The sequence below is a fragment of the Bos indicus genome, chromosome X (genome assembly GCF_029378745.1).
Source record: "Bos indicus isolate NIAB-ARS_2022 breed Sahiwal x Tharparkar chromosome X, NIAB-ARS_B.indTharparkar_mat_pri_1.0, whole genome shotgun sequence".
Classification (NCBI taxonomy): Eukaryota; Metazoa; Chordata; class Mammalia; order Artiodactyla; family Bovidae; genus Bos; species Bos indicus.
The window spans coordinates 88447419-88465460 of NC_091789.1; the positions used below are offsets into that span (position 1 = coordinate 88447419).

The window sequence follows — 18042 nt, forward strand, 5'->3', positions numbered from 1 at the left end:
TGGATTCGTTACCAGCTGAGCTACCAGGGAAGCCCAAGAATATAGAAACCATTCACAATAATCACTAGAATGTACGCTTTATGAGGGAGGGATTTTTGGCTGTTTTATTTACTTCTATGTCCCAAGTACTTAGCACAATGCCTGACTGTCACATAGTAGGTACTCATTGTTTGTAGAATAAATTAATAATAATGATATTATTTTTTCCATTATAGGTTATTACAGGATATTGAATATAGTTCCTTGTGCTATATAGTTTGACCTTGTTCATCCATTCTATATATAATAGTTTGTATCTGCTAATCCCAGATTCCCAATCCATCCATCCTCCATATGACTCCCCCCTTGGCAGCCACAAGGCTGTTGTCTATGTCTATGACTCTTTTACGGTTTCATGAAATAAGTTCATTTGTGTCATATTTTAGATTCCATGAATACTACTGATACCATATTTGTCTTTCTCTTTCTGATTTACTTTACTTAGTATGATAATCTCTAGTTCTATCCATGTTTCTTCAAATGACATTTAGTTCATTCTATTTTTATGTTTGACTAGTATTCCATACAATGTATGCATACATATATATATACACATACACACAGAGTGAGAGAGGATTCCCAGGTGGCCCTAGTAGTAAAGAATCTGCCTGCCAATGCAGGAGACACACGAGACTCAAGTTTGATCCCTGGGTTGGGAAGATCCCCGGGAACAGGTAATAGCAACCCACTTCAATATTCTTATCTGAAAAATTCCACGAACAGAAGAGCCTTGCAAGCTATAGTCCATGGGGTCGCAAAGAGACACAACTGAGTAACTGAGCATGCACACACAGAAACACACACACACACACACACACATATTCTTTATCCATTCATCTCTCGATGGACATTTAGGTTGCTTCCATATGTCTTGGCAATATAAATAATGCTGCTGTGAACAGTGGTGTGCATGTATCTTTTTGAATTGATATTATTTATTAATATAATTTTTGCTTTCATCTCACCACCAAGAATTTAGTTTCTGTCCATCACCATACAGTTTATTCCCTTTACTCATTTCACCCCCTCCTTCCCCTCTGGTAACCATTGCTCTGTTCTTTCTATTTGCATGTTTGTTTTGTTTTAGTTTGGTTTGTTCATTTATTTTGTTTTTTTTTTTTTTCATTGATTAATTTTTGTCTTTTTTCCACATAAACAAAATCATACAGTATTTGTTTTTCTCTTCTTTCACTTAGCATAATATGCTTAAGGTTCACCCATGTTGTTGTGAATGACAGTATTTCATCTTTTTTTGACACAGTAGTATTCCTTTGGATATATCATATCTTTACTTATTCATCCATTGTTGGGGACTTAGGTTTTCCCCCATATCTTAGCTATTATAAATAATGGTGTGATGAACATAGAGTTGCATATATTTTTTGAATTAGTATTTTCATGTTATTTGTATAATATCCAGAAGTGGAATAGCTGTATCATATGGTAGTTCTATTCTTAAGTTTTGAGGAATCTCCATACTGTGTTCTATAGTGGCTATACCAAGTTACATTGCCACCAACAGTATAAGAGGGTTCACTTTTCTCCACACTCCTTTCCAAAATTTGTTATTGGCTTTTAGGACATAGCCATTCTGATGGGCGTGATGTGATATCTCACTGGGGTTTTGATTTGCATTGTCCTAAGTGAAGAGGAACTAAAAAGCCTCTTGATGAAAGTGAAAGAGGAGTGAAAAAGTTGGCTTAAAGCTCAACATTCAGAAAACGAAGATCATGGCATCTGTTCCCATCACTTCATGGGAAATAGATGGGGAAACAGCAGAAACAGTGTCAGACTTTATTTTTTGGGGCTCCAAAATCACTGCAGATGGTGCTGCAGCTATGAAATTAAAAGACACTTACTCCTTGGAAGAAAAGTTATGACCAACCTAGATAGCATATTGAAAAGCAGAGACATTACTTTTCCAACAAAGGTCCGTCTAGTCAAGGCTATGGTTTTTCCAGTGGTCATGTATAGATTTGAGAGTTGGACTGTGAAGAAAGCTGAGCACTGAAGAATTGATGCTTTTGAACTGTGGTCTTGGAAAGCACTCTTGATAGTCCCTTGGACTGCAAGGAGATCCAACCAGTCCATTCTGCAGGAGATCAGCCCTGGTTGTTCTTTGGAGGGAATGATGCTAAAGCTGAAGCTCCAGTACTTTGGCCACCTCATGCGAAGAGTTGATTCATTGGAAAAAACTGATGGGGGGAGGGCTTGGGGGCAGGAGGAAAAGGGGATGACAGAGGATGAGATGGCTGGATGGCATCACTGACTCGATGGATGTGAGTTTGAGTGAACTTCGGGAGTTGGTGATGGACAGGGAGGCCTGGCGTGCTGCAATTTATGGGGTCGCAAAGAGTCGGACACGACTGAGTGACTGAACTGAACTGAATAATTAATGATCTTGGACACATTTTAATATTCCTGTTGGCTATCATTATGTCTTTTTTGGGAAAATGTCCATATAGCTCTTCTCTCCATTTTTATTTATTTTTTTAATTTAAATTTATTTATTTTAATTGGAGGCTAATTACTTTACAATATTGTGTTGGTTTTGCCATACATCAACATCAATACACCATGGGTGTACACGTGTTCCCTATCCTGACCCCCCTCCCACCTCCCTCCCCATATCATCCCTCTGGGTCATCCCAGTGCACCAGACCCAAGCATCCTGCATCCTGCATCGAACCTGGACTGGCGATTCGTTTCTTATGTGATATTATACATGTTTCAATGCCATTCTCCCAAATCATCCCACCCTCTCTCTCTCCCACAGAGTCCAAAAGACTGTTCTATACATCTGTGTCTCTTTTGCTGTCTCGCATACAGGGTTATCGTTACCATCTTTCTAAATTCCATATATGTGTGTTAGTATACTGTATTGGTGTTTTTCTTTCCGGCTTACTTCACTCTGTATAATAGGCTCCAGTTTCATCCACCTCACTAGAACTGATTCAAATGTATTCTTTTTAATGGTTGAGTAATATTCCATTGTGTATATGTACCACAGCTTTCTTATCCATTCATCTGCTGATGGACATCTAGGTTGCTTCCATGTCCTGGCTATTATAAACAGTGCTGTGATGAACATTGGGGTACACGTGTCTATTTCAAATTTGGTTTCCTCAGTGTGTATGCCCAGCAGTGGGATTGCTGGGTCATAAGGCAGTTCTATTTCCAGTTTTTTAAGGAATCTCCACACTGTTCTCCATAGTGGCTGTACCAGTTTGCATTCCCACCAACAGTGTAAGAGGGTTCCCTTTTCTCCACAGCCTCTCCAGCATTTATTGCTTGTAGACTTCTGGATCACAGCCATTCTGACTGGTGTGAAATGGTACCTCATAGTGGTTTTGATTTGCATTTCTCTGATAATGAGTGATGTTGAGCATCTTTTCATGTGTTTGTTAGCCATCTATATGTCTTCTTTGCAGAAATGTCTATTTAGTTCTTTGGCCCATTTTTTGATTGAGTCATTTATTTTTCTGGAATTGAGCTGTGGGTGTTGCTTGTTTTTTTTTTTTTTTCTTTTCTTTTATTATTTTTTTTCTAATTTTATTTTATTTTTAAACTTTACATAATTGTATTAGTTTTGCCAAATATCAAAATGAATCCGCCACAGGTATACATGTGTTCCCCATCCCGAACCCTCCTCCCTCCTCCCTCCCCATACCATCCCTCTGGGCCGTCCCAGTGCACCAGCCCCAAGCATCCAGCATCATGCATCGAACCTGGACTGGCAACTCGTTTCCTACATGATATTTTACATGTTTCATTGCCATTCTCCCAAATCTTCCCACCCTCTCCCTCTCCCACAGAGTCCATAAGACTGTTATATACATCAGTGTCTCTTTTGCTGTCTTGTACACCAGGTTATTGTTACCATCTTTCTAAATTCCATATATATGCGTTAGTATACTGTATTTATGTTTTTCCTTCTGGCTTACTTCACTCTGTATAATAGGCTCCAGTTTCATCCACCTCATTATATTTTTGAGATTAGTTGTTTGTCAGTTGCTTCATTTGCTATTATTTTTTCCCATTCTGAAGGCTGTCTTTTCACCTTGCTTATAGTTTCCTTTGTTGTGCAAAAGCTTTTAATTTTAATTAGGTCCCATTTGCTTATTTTTGCTTTTATTTCCAGTATTCTGGGAGGTGGCTCATAGAGGATCCTGCTGTGATTTATGTTGGAGAGTGCTTTGCGTATGTTCGCCTCTAGGAGTTTTATAGTTTCTGGTCTTATGTTTAGATCTTTAATCCATTTTGAGTTTATTTTTGTATATGGTGTTAGAAAGTGCTCAAGTCATTCTTTTACAAGTGGTTGACCAGTTTTCCCAGCACCACTTGTTAAAGAGATTGTCTTTTCTCCATTATATATTCTTGCCTCCTTTGTCAAAGATAAGGTGTCCATATGTGCATGGATTTATCTCTGGGCTTTCTATTTTGTTCCATTGATCTCTATTTGTGCCAGTACCATACTGTCTTGATGACTGTGGCTTTGTAGTACTTTCAGCAATTATATGCCAATAAAATGGACAACGTGGAAGAAATGGACAAATTCTTAGAAAAGTACAACTTTCCAAAACTGAACCAGAAAGAAATAGAAAATCTTAACAGATGCATCACAAGCACGGAAATTGAAACTGTAATCAGAAAACTTCCAGCAAACAAAAGCCCACATCCAGATAGATTCACAGCTGAATTCTACCAAAAATTTAGAGAAGAGCTAACACCTATCCTACTCAAACTCTTCCAGAAAATTGCAGAGGAAGGTAAACTTCCAATCTCATTCCATGAGGCCACCATCACTCTAATACCAAAACCTGACACAGATGCCACTAAAAAAGAAATCTACAGGCCAATATCACTGATAAACATAGATGCAAAAATCCTTAACAAAATTCTAGCAATCAGAATCCAACAACACATGAAAAAGATCATACACCGTGGCCAAGTGGGCTTTATCCCAGGAATGCAAGGATTCTTCAATATCCACAAATCAATCAATGTAACATTAACAAGTTGAAAAATAAAAGCCATATGATTGTCTCAATAGATGCAGAGAAAGCCTTTGACAAAATTCAACATCCATTTATGATAAAAACTCTCCAGAAAGCAGGAATAGAAGGAACATACCTCAACATAATAAAAGCTATATATGAAAAACCCACAGCAAACATTGCCCTCAATGGTGAAAAATTGAAAGCATTTCCCCTAAAGTCAGGAACAAGACAAGGGTGCCCACTTTCACCACTGCTATTCAACATAGTTTTGGAAGTTTTGGCCACAGCAATCAGAGCAGAAAAAGAAATAAAAGGAATCCAAATTGGAAAAGAAGTAAAACTCTCACTGTTTGCAGATGACATGATCCTCTACATAGAAAACCCTAAAGACTCCACCAGAAAATTACTATAGCTAATCAATGAATATAGTAAAGTTGCAGGATGTAAAATCAACACACAGAAATCCCTTGCATTCCTATACACTAATAATGAGAAAACCGAAAGAGAAATTAAGGAAACAATTCCATTCACCATTGCAACGGAAAGAATAAAATACTTAGGAATATATTTACCTAAAGAAACTAAAGACCTATGCATAGAAAACTATAAAACACTGGTGAAAGAAATCAAAGAGGACACTAATAGATGGAGAAATATACCATGTTCGTGGATTGGAAGAATCAATATAGTGAAAATGAGTATACTACCCAAAGCAATCAATAGATTCAATGCAATCCCTATCAAGCTACCAACGGTATTTTTCACAGAGCTAGAACAATTAATTTCACAATTTGTATGGAAATACAAAAAACCTCGAATAGCCAAAGCAGTCTTGAGAAAGAAGAATGGAACTGGAGGAATCAACCTGCCTGACTTCTCTCCATTTTTAAAGTAGGTTGTTCAGGGTTTTTTGTTGTTGAGATACATGAGTTCTTTAAATGTTTTGGACATTAACCCCTTATAAGCTATATGATTCAAAAGTATTTTCTCTCACTCAGTAGATTGTGTTTTCTTTTTTGTGGAAGGTTTCCTTTGCTCTGCAGAAGTTTGATATAGTCCTATTTAGTTTGATATAATCCTGTTTGCTTATTTTTATTTTGCTTCCCTTGCCTGAGGAAAATATTTAAAAAGATATTGCTAAGATCAATGTCAAAGGGTGTAGTGCATATGTTTTCTTCTAGGAGGGCAATGGTTTCAGGCATTACATTCAAGTCTTTATTTTGAGATGATTTTTTTGTATGTTGTGAGATAGTGGTCTAGTTTGTTTCTTTCTTTTTTTTTGTGGCTGTGCAGTTTTCCTAGTACCATTTATTGAAGAAAATATCTTTGTCCATTCTAAGATCTTTAATCCTTTGTCATAAATTAATTTTCCATATATTTGTGGGTTTATTTCACCGTCCTGAATTGTGTTTTATTGATATATGTGTCTGTTTTTCTATCAACACCATGCTGTTTGATTACAAGAATTTTATAATATAGATTAAAATCAGGGATTATAATACCTACGGCTTTGTTCTTTTTTTTCTCAAAATTGCTTTGACTTTTTGGCTTCTTTTATGGTTCCATATATTTTAGAATTGTTTGTTCTATTTCTATTAAAGCTGTCATTGGGATTTTGATAAGCATTGCCCTAAACCAGTAGATTGCTTTTGGTAGTATGAGCATTTTATTATTTTTTGATTCATTTATTTTATTTTTTTTTAATTTTTTTCTATTTTTTAATATAAACTTATATATTTTAATTGGAGGCTAATTACTTTACAATATTGTATTGGTTTTGCCATACATCGACATGAATCTGCCACGGGTGAACTCGTATTTTTTGATTTATTTTTTTAAACTTTTATTTTGAATTGAAGTATAGATGGTTAGCAACGTTATGATCATTTCAAGTGAACAACAAAGGGACTCAGCCATACATATACATGTATCCATTCTCCCCCAAATTCCTCTCCCATCCAGGCTGCCACATAGCATTGATAAGAGTTCCATGTGCTATACAGTTGGTTCTTGTTGGTTATCCACTTTAAATATAGCAGAGTGTACATGTCCATCACAAAGTTCTTCCCACCCCTCACAAGCAACCATAAATTCATTCTCTCAGTCTATGAGTCTCTTTCTATGTTGTAAGTAAATTCATCTGTATCATTTCTTTTTAGAATCCACATATAATGGATGTCATATCGTGTTTCTCCTTCTCTATCTGACTTACTTCACTCAGTATGACTATCTCTAGATCCATTCATGTTGCTGCAAATGGCACTATTTCATTCTTCTTAATGGCTGAGTAATATTCCATTGAATATATGTACCACATCTTTATCCCTTTCCCTATGGGTGAACATGTAGGTTGCTTTCATGTTTTGGCTATTGTAAACAGTGCTACAATGTTAGGGTGCATGTATCCTTTTGGATCATGTTTTTCTCTGGATATATGCCCAGGAGTTGGATTGCAGGGTTATATGGTAGCTCAAATTTTTAGGTTTTTAAAGAACCTCCATACCATTCTCCATAGTGGCTTTTCCAACTTACATTCACGCCAACAGTGCCCGAGGGTTCCCATCTCTCCACACCCTCTCTAGCATTTATTGTTTGTGGATTTTTTGATGACAGCCATTCTGGCTGGTGTGAGGTGATAATTCACTATAGTTTTGATTTGCGTTACTCTAATAAATAGCAATGTTGAACATCTTTTGGTGTGCCTCTTGACTATTTGTATGTCTTCTGTGGAGAAATGTCTACTTAGGTCTTCTACCCATTTGTTGATTGGGTTGTTTGTTTTGATGCTGATAAGTGTCATGAGCTGTTTATAAATGTTGGAGTCTAATCCCTTGTCAGTCACATAATTTACAAATATTTTCTCCCAACCTGTGGATTGTCTTTTCATTTTTTATTGTTTCCATCGCTATGCAAAATCTTTTGAGTTTAAGTAGATCCCATTTATTTATTTTTGTTTTAATTTCCATTATTCTGGGAGTTGGATTAAAAAAAGATATTGCTGCAATTTACATCAGAGAGTGTTCTGCCTATGTTTTCCCTTGGGAGTTTTATAGTGTTTGGTTTCACATTTAGATCTTTAATACATTTTGAGCCTTCTTTGTTTATGGTGTTAAAGAATGATCTAATTTCATTTTTGCATGTAACTTTCCAGTTTTCCCAGCACGATTTGTTGAAGAGAGTTTCTTTCAATCATTGTGTAGTCGTGCTTCCTTTGTCATAAATTAATTAACCATAGGTGCAAGGGTTTATTTCTGGGCTTTCTATCCTGTTCCTTGGACTATATTTCTATTTTGTGCCAGTACCATACTGTTTTGATAACAGTAACTTTATAGTATAGTCTTAAGTCAGGGACCTATTCCTCCAGCTCTTTCTCAAGATTGCTTTGGCTATTCAGGGTCTTTTGTATCTACATAAATATCTTGAGATTTTCTGTTCTAGCTCTCTGAAAAAATGTCATTGTTAATTTGATAAGAATTGTGTTGAGTCCAATCCATGAGCATGGAATATCTTTCCGTCTGTGTGTGTCTTCTTCATTTTCTTTCATCAGCATCTTATAGTTTTGGGAGTACAGGTCTTTTTACTCCTTAGGTAGATTTATTCCTAGTTATTTTGATCTTTTTGGTGTGATGGTAAATGGAATTGTTTCTTGAATTTCTCTTTCTGATCTTTCCTTGTTAGTGTATAGAAATGCAAAAGATTTCTGTTGTTAATTTTGTAACCTGCATCTTTATCAAATTCATTGATTAGCTCCAGTAGTTTTCTGGTGTCATCTTTAGGGTATTCTATTTATAGTATCATGTCATCTGCAAAGAGTGGTGATTTAACTTCTTTTCCAATTGAATTCCCTTTACTTTCTTTCTTCATCTGATTTCTCTGACTTCCAAAACTGTTGAATGAAAGTGGTGAGAGTGGACTTCCTTATCTTGGCCCTGATTTAGAGGAAATGCCTGCAGCTTTTCACCAATAAGTAAGATGCTACTGCTGCTAAGTCGCTTCAGTCATGTCTGACTCTGTGCGACCCCATGGACTGCAGCCTACCAGGCTCCTCTGTCCATGGAATTTTCCAGGCAAGAGTACTGGAGTAGGGTGCCATTGCCTTTTCCAATACACCCTACTATATATAAAATAATAATCAACAAGGACCTCCTGTATAGTACAGGGAACTCTACTCAATATTCTGTAATAATATATATGGCAAAAGAATCTGATAAAGATTGATGTTAGCTGTAGGTTTGTCATATATAGCCTTTATTATGTTGTGGTATGTTCTTTCTGTGCCAACTTTCTGCCAAGATTTTTATCATAAATGGGTGCTGTAATTTGTCAAAAGCTTTTCCTGCATTTATTGAGATGATCATATGTTTTTTATTCTTCAGTTTGTTGATGTGGTTTATCACATTGATTGATTTGCAGATATTGAAAACTCTGCATCCCTGGGATGAATCCCACTTGATCATTTTGTATGTTCTTTTTAATGTATTGTTGAATTCAGATTGCTAGTATTGCTAGTTTAGGATTTTTGCATCTATGTTTATCAGTGATGCATGTGTGCATGCTAAGTTGCTTCAGTTGTGTCCAACTGTTTTTGATCCTATGGACCATAGCCCACCAGTCTCCTCTGTCCATGGGATTCCCCAGGCAAGAATGCTGGAAGATTGCCATGCCCTCCTTCCAGGGATCTTCCTGACCCAGGGATCAAACCCACGTCTCTTAGGTCTACTGCATTGGCAGGTGGGTTCTTTTCCACTAGTGCTATCAGTGATATTGGCCTGTAATTTTATTTTTTTTGGTATATGTTTTCCTGATTTTGATATCAGGGTTACGATGGCCTCATAGACTGAATTTGGAAGTTTCCTATCTTCTGCATTTTTTTTTTTTTTTTTGGAAAAAGTTTGAGAAGGATAGGTTTTAACCCTTCTCTACATGTTTGATATAATTCACCTGATGTGAAGCCCTTAGGTCCTGGACTTTTGTTTTTTGAGAGTTTTTCAATCATAGTTTCAATTTCAGTACTTTTGATTCATCTGTCCATATTTTTTATTTCCTCTTGGTTCAATCTTGGGAGACTGTACCTTTATAAAAATTTGTCCATTTATTCAAGGTTGTCCATTTTATAGGCATACAGTTTCTCATAGTAGTCTCTTATGATCCTTGGTATTTCTGTGGATCAATTATAACTTCTCCATTTTCATTTCATATTTTGTTGATTTGAGTCCTCTCCCTTTTTTCTTGAGTCTGGCCAAAAGTTTATCAATTTTGTTTATCTTTTCAAGGAACAAGATTTTAGTTTCATTGATCTTTCCAGTTGTTTTCTTTGTCTCTACTTCATTTATTTCTGCTCTGATCTTTATGATTTCTTTCCTTCTATTAACTTTAGGGTTTTTTTGTTCGTTTTTCTCTGGTTGTTTTAGGTGTAAAGTTAGGTTGTTTGAGATTTTTCTTATTTCTTGAGGTAAGATTTTATAAATTTCCTTCTTAGAACTGCTTTTGCTGCACCCCGTAGGTTTTGGACTGTTGCACTTTCATTTTCATTTGTCTCTAGGTATTTTTAATTTCCTCTTTGATTCCTTCAGTGACCCATTTGTTGTTTAGTAACATATTGTTTAACTGCCATGTGTTTGTGTTTTTATGATTTTTCCTTGCAGTTTATTTCTAATCTAACGTTGTGATCTATAAAGATTCTTGAAATCATTTCAATTTTTTTTTAATTTTCCAAGGCTCATCTTTGTTTATTTTCATTTTATTGCATTTTGTTTATCAATGAAAATAGTTCTTTGATGGAATCTTTAGAATTTTCTTTAGATAAAACAAAACAATGTGGTAGTTTTACTTTTCCCTTTCCAATTTAGATGCATCTTATTTATTTTTCTTGCCTAATTGCTCTGGCTAAGACTTCCAGTTTTATGTTTAATAAGAGTGATGAGAGTGGGCATCCTTGTCTTACTCCTTTTCTTGAAGGGATAGCTTTTGGTTTTTCACCATTGAGTATGATGTTAGCTACACATATATAATATGCAGTCTGTAACCTTCACTTATGTTGAAGTACTTCCTTCTATACCCATTTTGTTGAGAATTTTTATAATTTGTGAGTATTGAATCTTGTCAAATACTTTTTCTGCCTCTATTGAGATATTTTTTTATTTTTCATTTTGTTCAGTTCAGTTCAGTTGCTCAGCCGTGTCCGACTCTTGGCGACCCCATGAATTACTCAAACTCATGTCCATCAAGTCATGTTAATGTGCTGTAAACATTGATTGATTTGCACATAATGAACTATCCTTGCATCCCTGGAGTAAATCTCACTTGATCATGATGTTTGATATTTTTAATGTATTGTATTTGATTTGCTAATATTTTGAGATTTTTTACATCCATGTTTACCAGGGATAATGGCCTATAATTGTGTGTGTGTGTGCGTGTGTTGTCCTTGTTTGGTTTTGGTATCAGGATAATGTTTGCCTTGTGAAATAAGTTAGGAAGTGTTCTCTCCTCTTTAATTTTTTAGAAAAACTTGAGGAAAATACATATTACATCGCCTTTGAATGTTTGGTATAAACCACCTGGGAAGCTGTCTGGTCATGGACTTTTGATTATTAGAGGTTTTGTTTACTGCTTTAATCTCTGTATTAGTAATCAGTCTATTCAGATTTTTCTATTTCTTCATGACTTAGTTTTGGAAGATTGGGATTCAAAGAATTTGTCCATTTCTTCTAGGTTGGGCAATTTGTTGACATATACTTTTAGCTGCTCATATCATTGTCTTACAATTATTTGTATTTCTGTGGTATCTGTTATTTCTGTTCTTTCATTTCTAATTTTATTTATCAGAGACTTTTACTTTTCTCCTTTTTTCTTAGTGTCTAGCTAAAGGTTTATTAATATTTCTTTTCATCATTTCAAAGAATCAGCTCTTAGTTTCTTTGACCTTTTCTATTACCTTTTTGGTCTCTGTTTCAATTTACTTTCACTCTGATCTTTATTATTTCTTTTCTTGTACTGACTTTGGGCTTCATTCCCCCCCCCCTTTTTTTTTCTAGTTCATTTATGTGTAAGGTTAGATAGTTTCTTTGAGGTTTATTATTTTTGTTTTTAAAAGGTTCTTTATTTATTATTTATGTTTGGTTGTGCTCAGTCTTCATTGCTGTGTGGACTTTAGTTGAAGCAAGAGGGGGCTACTCTCTAGTTGCAGTGTACAGGCTTCTCATTTCAATGGCTTCTCTTGTTGCTGACATGGGCTCTAGGGCATTCAAGCTTCAGTAGTTGCAGCACTTGAGCTCAGTAGTTGCGGTTCCTGGGCTTTAGAGAACAGGTGCAATAGTTGTGATGAATGGGCTTAGTTGCTCTGTGGCATGTGGGATCTTCCTAGACCAGAGATCAAACCTGTGTCCCTGCATGGAGGCAGATTCTTTACCACTAAACCACAAGGGAAACCCTAAATTTTATATATTGGGGTAGCCTCTATTGCTATAAACTTCTGTCTAGTACCACTTTTGCTGCATCTAATATATTTAAGTATGCCATGTTTTCACTTTTACTTGTCTTTAGGTAATTTTCAATGTCTACTTTAATTTATTTGTTATCTCAATAGTTGTTCAGTAGTATGTTGTTCATTCTCCACATATTTATAATTCTTAAATATTCTTATAGTTGATTACTAGTTTCATTCCATGATTAGAAAAGGTGCCTGATATGATTTCAATTTTCTTAAATTTATTGAGACTTATTTTTGGTCCCAACATATAGTCTTTCCTTGAGAATGTTCCATGTGCACTTGAGAGGAACATATATTCTGCTACATTTAGATGGAATGTTGTGTATGAACCTATTAAGTCTATCTGCTCTACTGTTTCATTTAAGACTTCTGTTTCCTTGTTAACTTTCTGTATGGATGATCTATTAATTGATGTAAGTGAGGAGTTAAAGTCCCCTACAATTACTGTGTCGCTATCAATTTCTCACTTTTTTGTTGTTGTTCAGTCACTAAGTCATGTCCAACCTTTTGTGACAATATGGACTGCAGCACGCCAGCCTTCTCTGTCCTTCACTATTTCCTGGAGTTTGCTCAAACTCATGTCCATTGAGTCAGTGATACCATTCAACCAGTTACCTCTTTCAATTTAAGCCTGAATTTTACAATAAGGAGCTCATGATCTGAGCCACAGTCAGCTCCAGGTCTTGTTTTTGCTGAGTGTATAGAGCCTCTCCATCTTCAGCTGCAAAGATATAATCAATCTGATTTATATATTGACCATCTGATGATGTCCATGTGTAGTGTCTTCTCTTGTGCTATTGGAAGAGGGTGTTTGCTGTGACTAGTGCGTTCTCTTGGCAAAACTCTGTTAGCCTTTGCCCTGCTTCATTTTGTACTCTAAAGCCAAACTTGCTTGTCACTCTAGGTATCTCTTGACGTCCTACTTTTGCATTCCAGTTCCCTCTGATGAAAAGGACATCTCTTTCTGGTATTAGTTCCAGAAGGTATTGAAGGTCTTAATAGAACTGTTCAACTTCAGCTTCTTCATCATTAGTGGTTGGGGCGTAGATTTGGATTATTGTGATGTTGACCACAAAGGATGAGATGGTTGGATGGCATCACTGACTCAATGGACATGAGTTTGAGCAAGCTCTGGGAGATGGTGAAGGGCAGGGAAGCCTGGAGTGCTGCAGTCCATGGGGTTACAAAGTTCAAACACACCTGAGCAACTGAACAACAACAGCAACTGTGATGTTGAATGGTTTACCTTGGCAATGAACCAAGATCATTCTGTCATTTTTGACATTGCACCCATGAACTGCATTTCAGATTCTTTTGTTGACAATGAGGGCTACTCAAGTCCTAAGAAATCTATAAATGTTATGATTCTTTAGTTATGGTCATTTGATAGAGAATGGGGAGGGAGGGAACAAGTTGAGCTGGAGAGGCAGATCCAATTTATAGTAAAAGTCATGTTAAAGTCCAAGGTTAAACATAAATTACAAGGAAATACAATTTGGTATAAATACCACTAAGCTGAAAAGGCTTAGTGAAGCCTCAGGTGTGACTTAGGCTCCAGAGTCTCTGAGACGTGAATGTGAATCTTGGTCCTGCTTCATCCTAGTTGTGGGACCTTGGAGAAGTCACAGCCTCTCTGAGCCCAGTTTCCTAACTTGTAAAATGAAGATATTTATGTGTATAGGATTGCAATAATGATGAAATGAGATACCTATATAGTTAGCACATAAGGAGTATTCAGTTTAAGGTAGCATTTATTTTGATTTTACAGGCATCCAGTTACTAACTACATGATCTTAATGAGGTAAACTTCACTTCTCTGAGCCAGTTTTCTCAACTGTAAGTGAAGACAATGCCTATATTGCAAGCAAGATTTTTTTTTGGTGTTTGAGTAAGATTAGGTATACAGAACTTCTGGTAATATAATAGAAGTTTGAAAATGATAGTGCTGCTGCTACTGCTGCTAAGTCGCTTCAGTCGTGTCCAACTCTGTGCAACCCCAGAGACGGCAGCCCACCAGGCTCCCCCGTCCCAGGGATTCTCCAGGCAAGAACACTGGAGTGAGTTGCCATTTCCTTCTTCAATTCATGAAAGTGAAAAGTGAAAGTGAAGTCACTCAGTCGTGGCCGACTCTTAGCGACCCCATGGACTGCAGCCTACCAGGCTCCTCCATCCATGGGATTTTCCAGGCAAGACTACTGGAGTGGGGTGCTATTGCCTTCTCCGGGTGCTACTGATTGGGTAACAGCCTTTTAGGAAATGGCAGGCATGGAAGATTGTAGATGTTTATTCTTCTATATTCTACAGCTGATGAGAAGCCTCAAGCTCTAAATGTTGAGGTTATAAAAGAGCTCAGAGCTATTTTTTCCACCCTCAGCCTCTCTCTGACCATGCCAAACACTCAGAAATAGGAGGACCATTGATAAGGGGAAGGGGCAAGGAAGGCTTCTTAGCCATCTTCCTCAAAGTCCAGCCTTTTGACAATCCTACCCCAGGGAACTCTCCCTTAACCCATTTCTTTTGGCACCCAAGTTTGACCCTTTAGTGTGGATGCTGAGTTACAATATCCATGCTTATTTTCCATGAGTATGACTCATTCTTCAACTCAGTTTTAAGCCTCTGGATGGCAAAGTCTATGTCAAATCATTTGTTTGCATCTCTTGTGACAGCATAAGGCTGGGCAAAAAAAAAAAAAAAAAAAAAAACCCTCAAGAAACACTCAATAAATTGAATACCTTTCAGTTTATATTTTAGAATAACCCTCATATTTCGGTATATCATGTTTGTGTGTATCACAGATGGCACAAATGGGGACTTGAAAATGGAAAGCTTTTCCTGTTGTCCTTCTAATGGAGTGAGCTACATTTTTCTTTTCTCAATGAATATTAAATAACATCTAAATGCAAAGCAATGTACTTGGGCCCTTGCTGACTACAGAGAAGGATCTCACCTAGATCTAGCTCTCAGGTTGCTCCATCTTAATCAGGGAGGTAAAACCAACAAAACAAAGAGCCCTGAATCAAAGTACAAGGTGATTGGTGCTGTAAGAGTGAGAGAAAGGAATTTGCAGCATATTAGGCTTCCAAAAGATATGAAACTTAAGTTGAATCTTGATGGATGATGCAAATTGCGGTATATAATAAGGAATAGAGGGCATCTGAGAAAGAGATTATTAATTGTAGGATGTGTACGTGGAACAAGAAGTAATACGATTTGTGTAGACTATAGGATATGTGAAGAGGAATGGTGGAAAGGTAGACCAGAATGATCAGTTGAATTGAGACCGAAGAAGGTAATAAATTCCAGGTTTAAAAATGTTTGTGCTTATACTGCAGATAACAGGGAGCTGTGAAATCTAAATCTAACTATTATCTATCTAGCTATCTGGAGATTTTTTTTCAAACTAGTTAGGTACATGATCAGAACAGTCTTTTAGAGTAGCATATGAAGGTCAGCAGGGAAAGATATAGGCCTATAGACTTATATCATGGACCCATTGATCTGGAAAGCAGTCCAAGTCCACATTGTAAAGGTAGGGAAATGATCCATTCAAGGTCACACAGCAAGTTAGTTTTAGTATTAATACTGAAATCTAGGTCTCTTGACTCCTGGGTATTGTTACTCTTCCCTATCTAACTCAGTTTGACTTGTGGCTTTGCTGTGACATTAGAGGTAAGAGAGAACAACATTGGGGTCTTTCAACCAAGAAAGCCCTTTGCTACTACTTTGAAGTTCGACTTATAATGAAACATCCATTTGTAGCTCCCAATAAAGAACCTTACAGCTGAACTGGTGAATCCGCCTGCAATGCAGGACACCATGGTTCAATTCCTGGGTGGGGGATATCCCCTGGAGAAGGGATAGGCTACTCACTCCAGTATTCTCAGGCTTCCCTGGTGGCTCAGATGGTAAAGAATCCACCTGCAATGTGGGACACCTGGCTTTGATCCCAGAATTGGGAAGATCCCCTGGAGAAGGGAGTGGCTACTCACTCCCTTATTCTGGCCTGGAGAATTCCATGGACAGAGGAGCCTGGCAGGCTACAGTACATGGGGTCACAAAGAGTCGGACATGACTTAGTGACTTTCACTTTCATAAAGAGCCTAGGAAGATGCAAGTCTAATGACATTTGTTTTACAAGGCCTTAGGTTGATGTCTATTTGGATGTGCCTGCAACTGGTAAATGAATAGGTTTCATGTTTCAGGGAGTGTCATCCAGTTCTCTCATCAAAGGAAATGATAGCCTTAGGGTGGACACAGCTTCAGGTAGAAATGTTTTCTGGCTCTGACTGAAGTGTATGCTTCCTATCCAGTACTCACTCCAGCAACCAGTAGAAATGGAACAGTGTTGTCAATTGTTTTAATCTGATCTGCAGGTGAGCAAGCACCATCATGTGGCTAGAGGTTCTCAACTATGGCTATACATAGCGTCACTTGGGGAACTTTTAGAAAATATCCATACCCAGGTCCTACCCTAATCAATTAAACTGGGATCTCTGGCTATTCGGTCCCCAGTACTATATAATTTCAGTGTTCTCTATGTTTAGCCAGGGTTGAAAATCACTGGTACTTGTGACTACTTGGGCTTTGGAAAGTAGATAGATCAGGATCTATTGCCAATTAACTATGAGGTTGCTTCTCATCTCTCTGTTTCCTCAGCTGTAGAACAGGTATAATACTTTTTATCTTTCAGGGTTATGGCTAGTGTTAAATGAGAATATGTGCATAAAGCACTGACTATAGTATCATAGTATCTAGAACAGAGCAGGTGTTCAATTAAAATGGTAGCTAAATTTTTATCACTTATTTTATTATCATTATCATTATTGTTATCATTTATAACTTTTTCCTTTTTAATTTATTTTTTATTGAAGGATAATTGCTTTACAGAATTTTGTTGTTTTCTATCAAACCTCAGCATGAATCAGCCATGGGTATACATATACCCCTCCCATTTGAACCTTCCTCCTATCTCCCTCCCCATCCCACCCCTGTAGATTGATACAGAGCCCCTGTTTGAGTCTCCTGAGCCATACAGCAAATTCCCGTTGGATATCTATTTTACATATGGTAATGTAAGTTTCCATGTTACTCTTTCCATACATCTCACCCTCTCCTCCCCTCTCCCCATGTCCATAGTCTATTCTCTATGTCTGTTTCTCCACTGCTGCCCTGCAAATAAATTCTTCAGTACCATTTTTCTAGATTCCATATATGTGCATTAAAATATGATATTTATCTTTCTCTTTCTGACTCACTTCATTTTTACTACTACTAACAACAACACAGCAAACACTGGGAAGAACAGTGGATGCAGAAATAGGAGTTATAAGTCTTAGTCCTCTCTCTACCACTTACTTAATTATGTGATCGTGGATGAGTGAGTTCACCTTTCCAAACCTTAGTTTACTTCTCTGTAAAATGGAAAAGATAAGACCCATCTGCTATTCTTTCCTCACAAGCTTATTGTGAACATCAATAGTTATCTGGAAGAGTACTTTGAATGGTATAACA

General features: G+C 37.0%; 1 protein-coding gene across 5 annotated transcripts in view; it reads left to right on the forward strand.

Annotated features, from left to right (window-relative positions):
- OPHN1 (oligophrenin 1) overlaps positions 1 to 18042 on the forward strand; it is a 627556-nt gene that overhangs the window by 595595 nt on the left and 13919 nt on the right. The window lies entirely within an intron of this gene.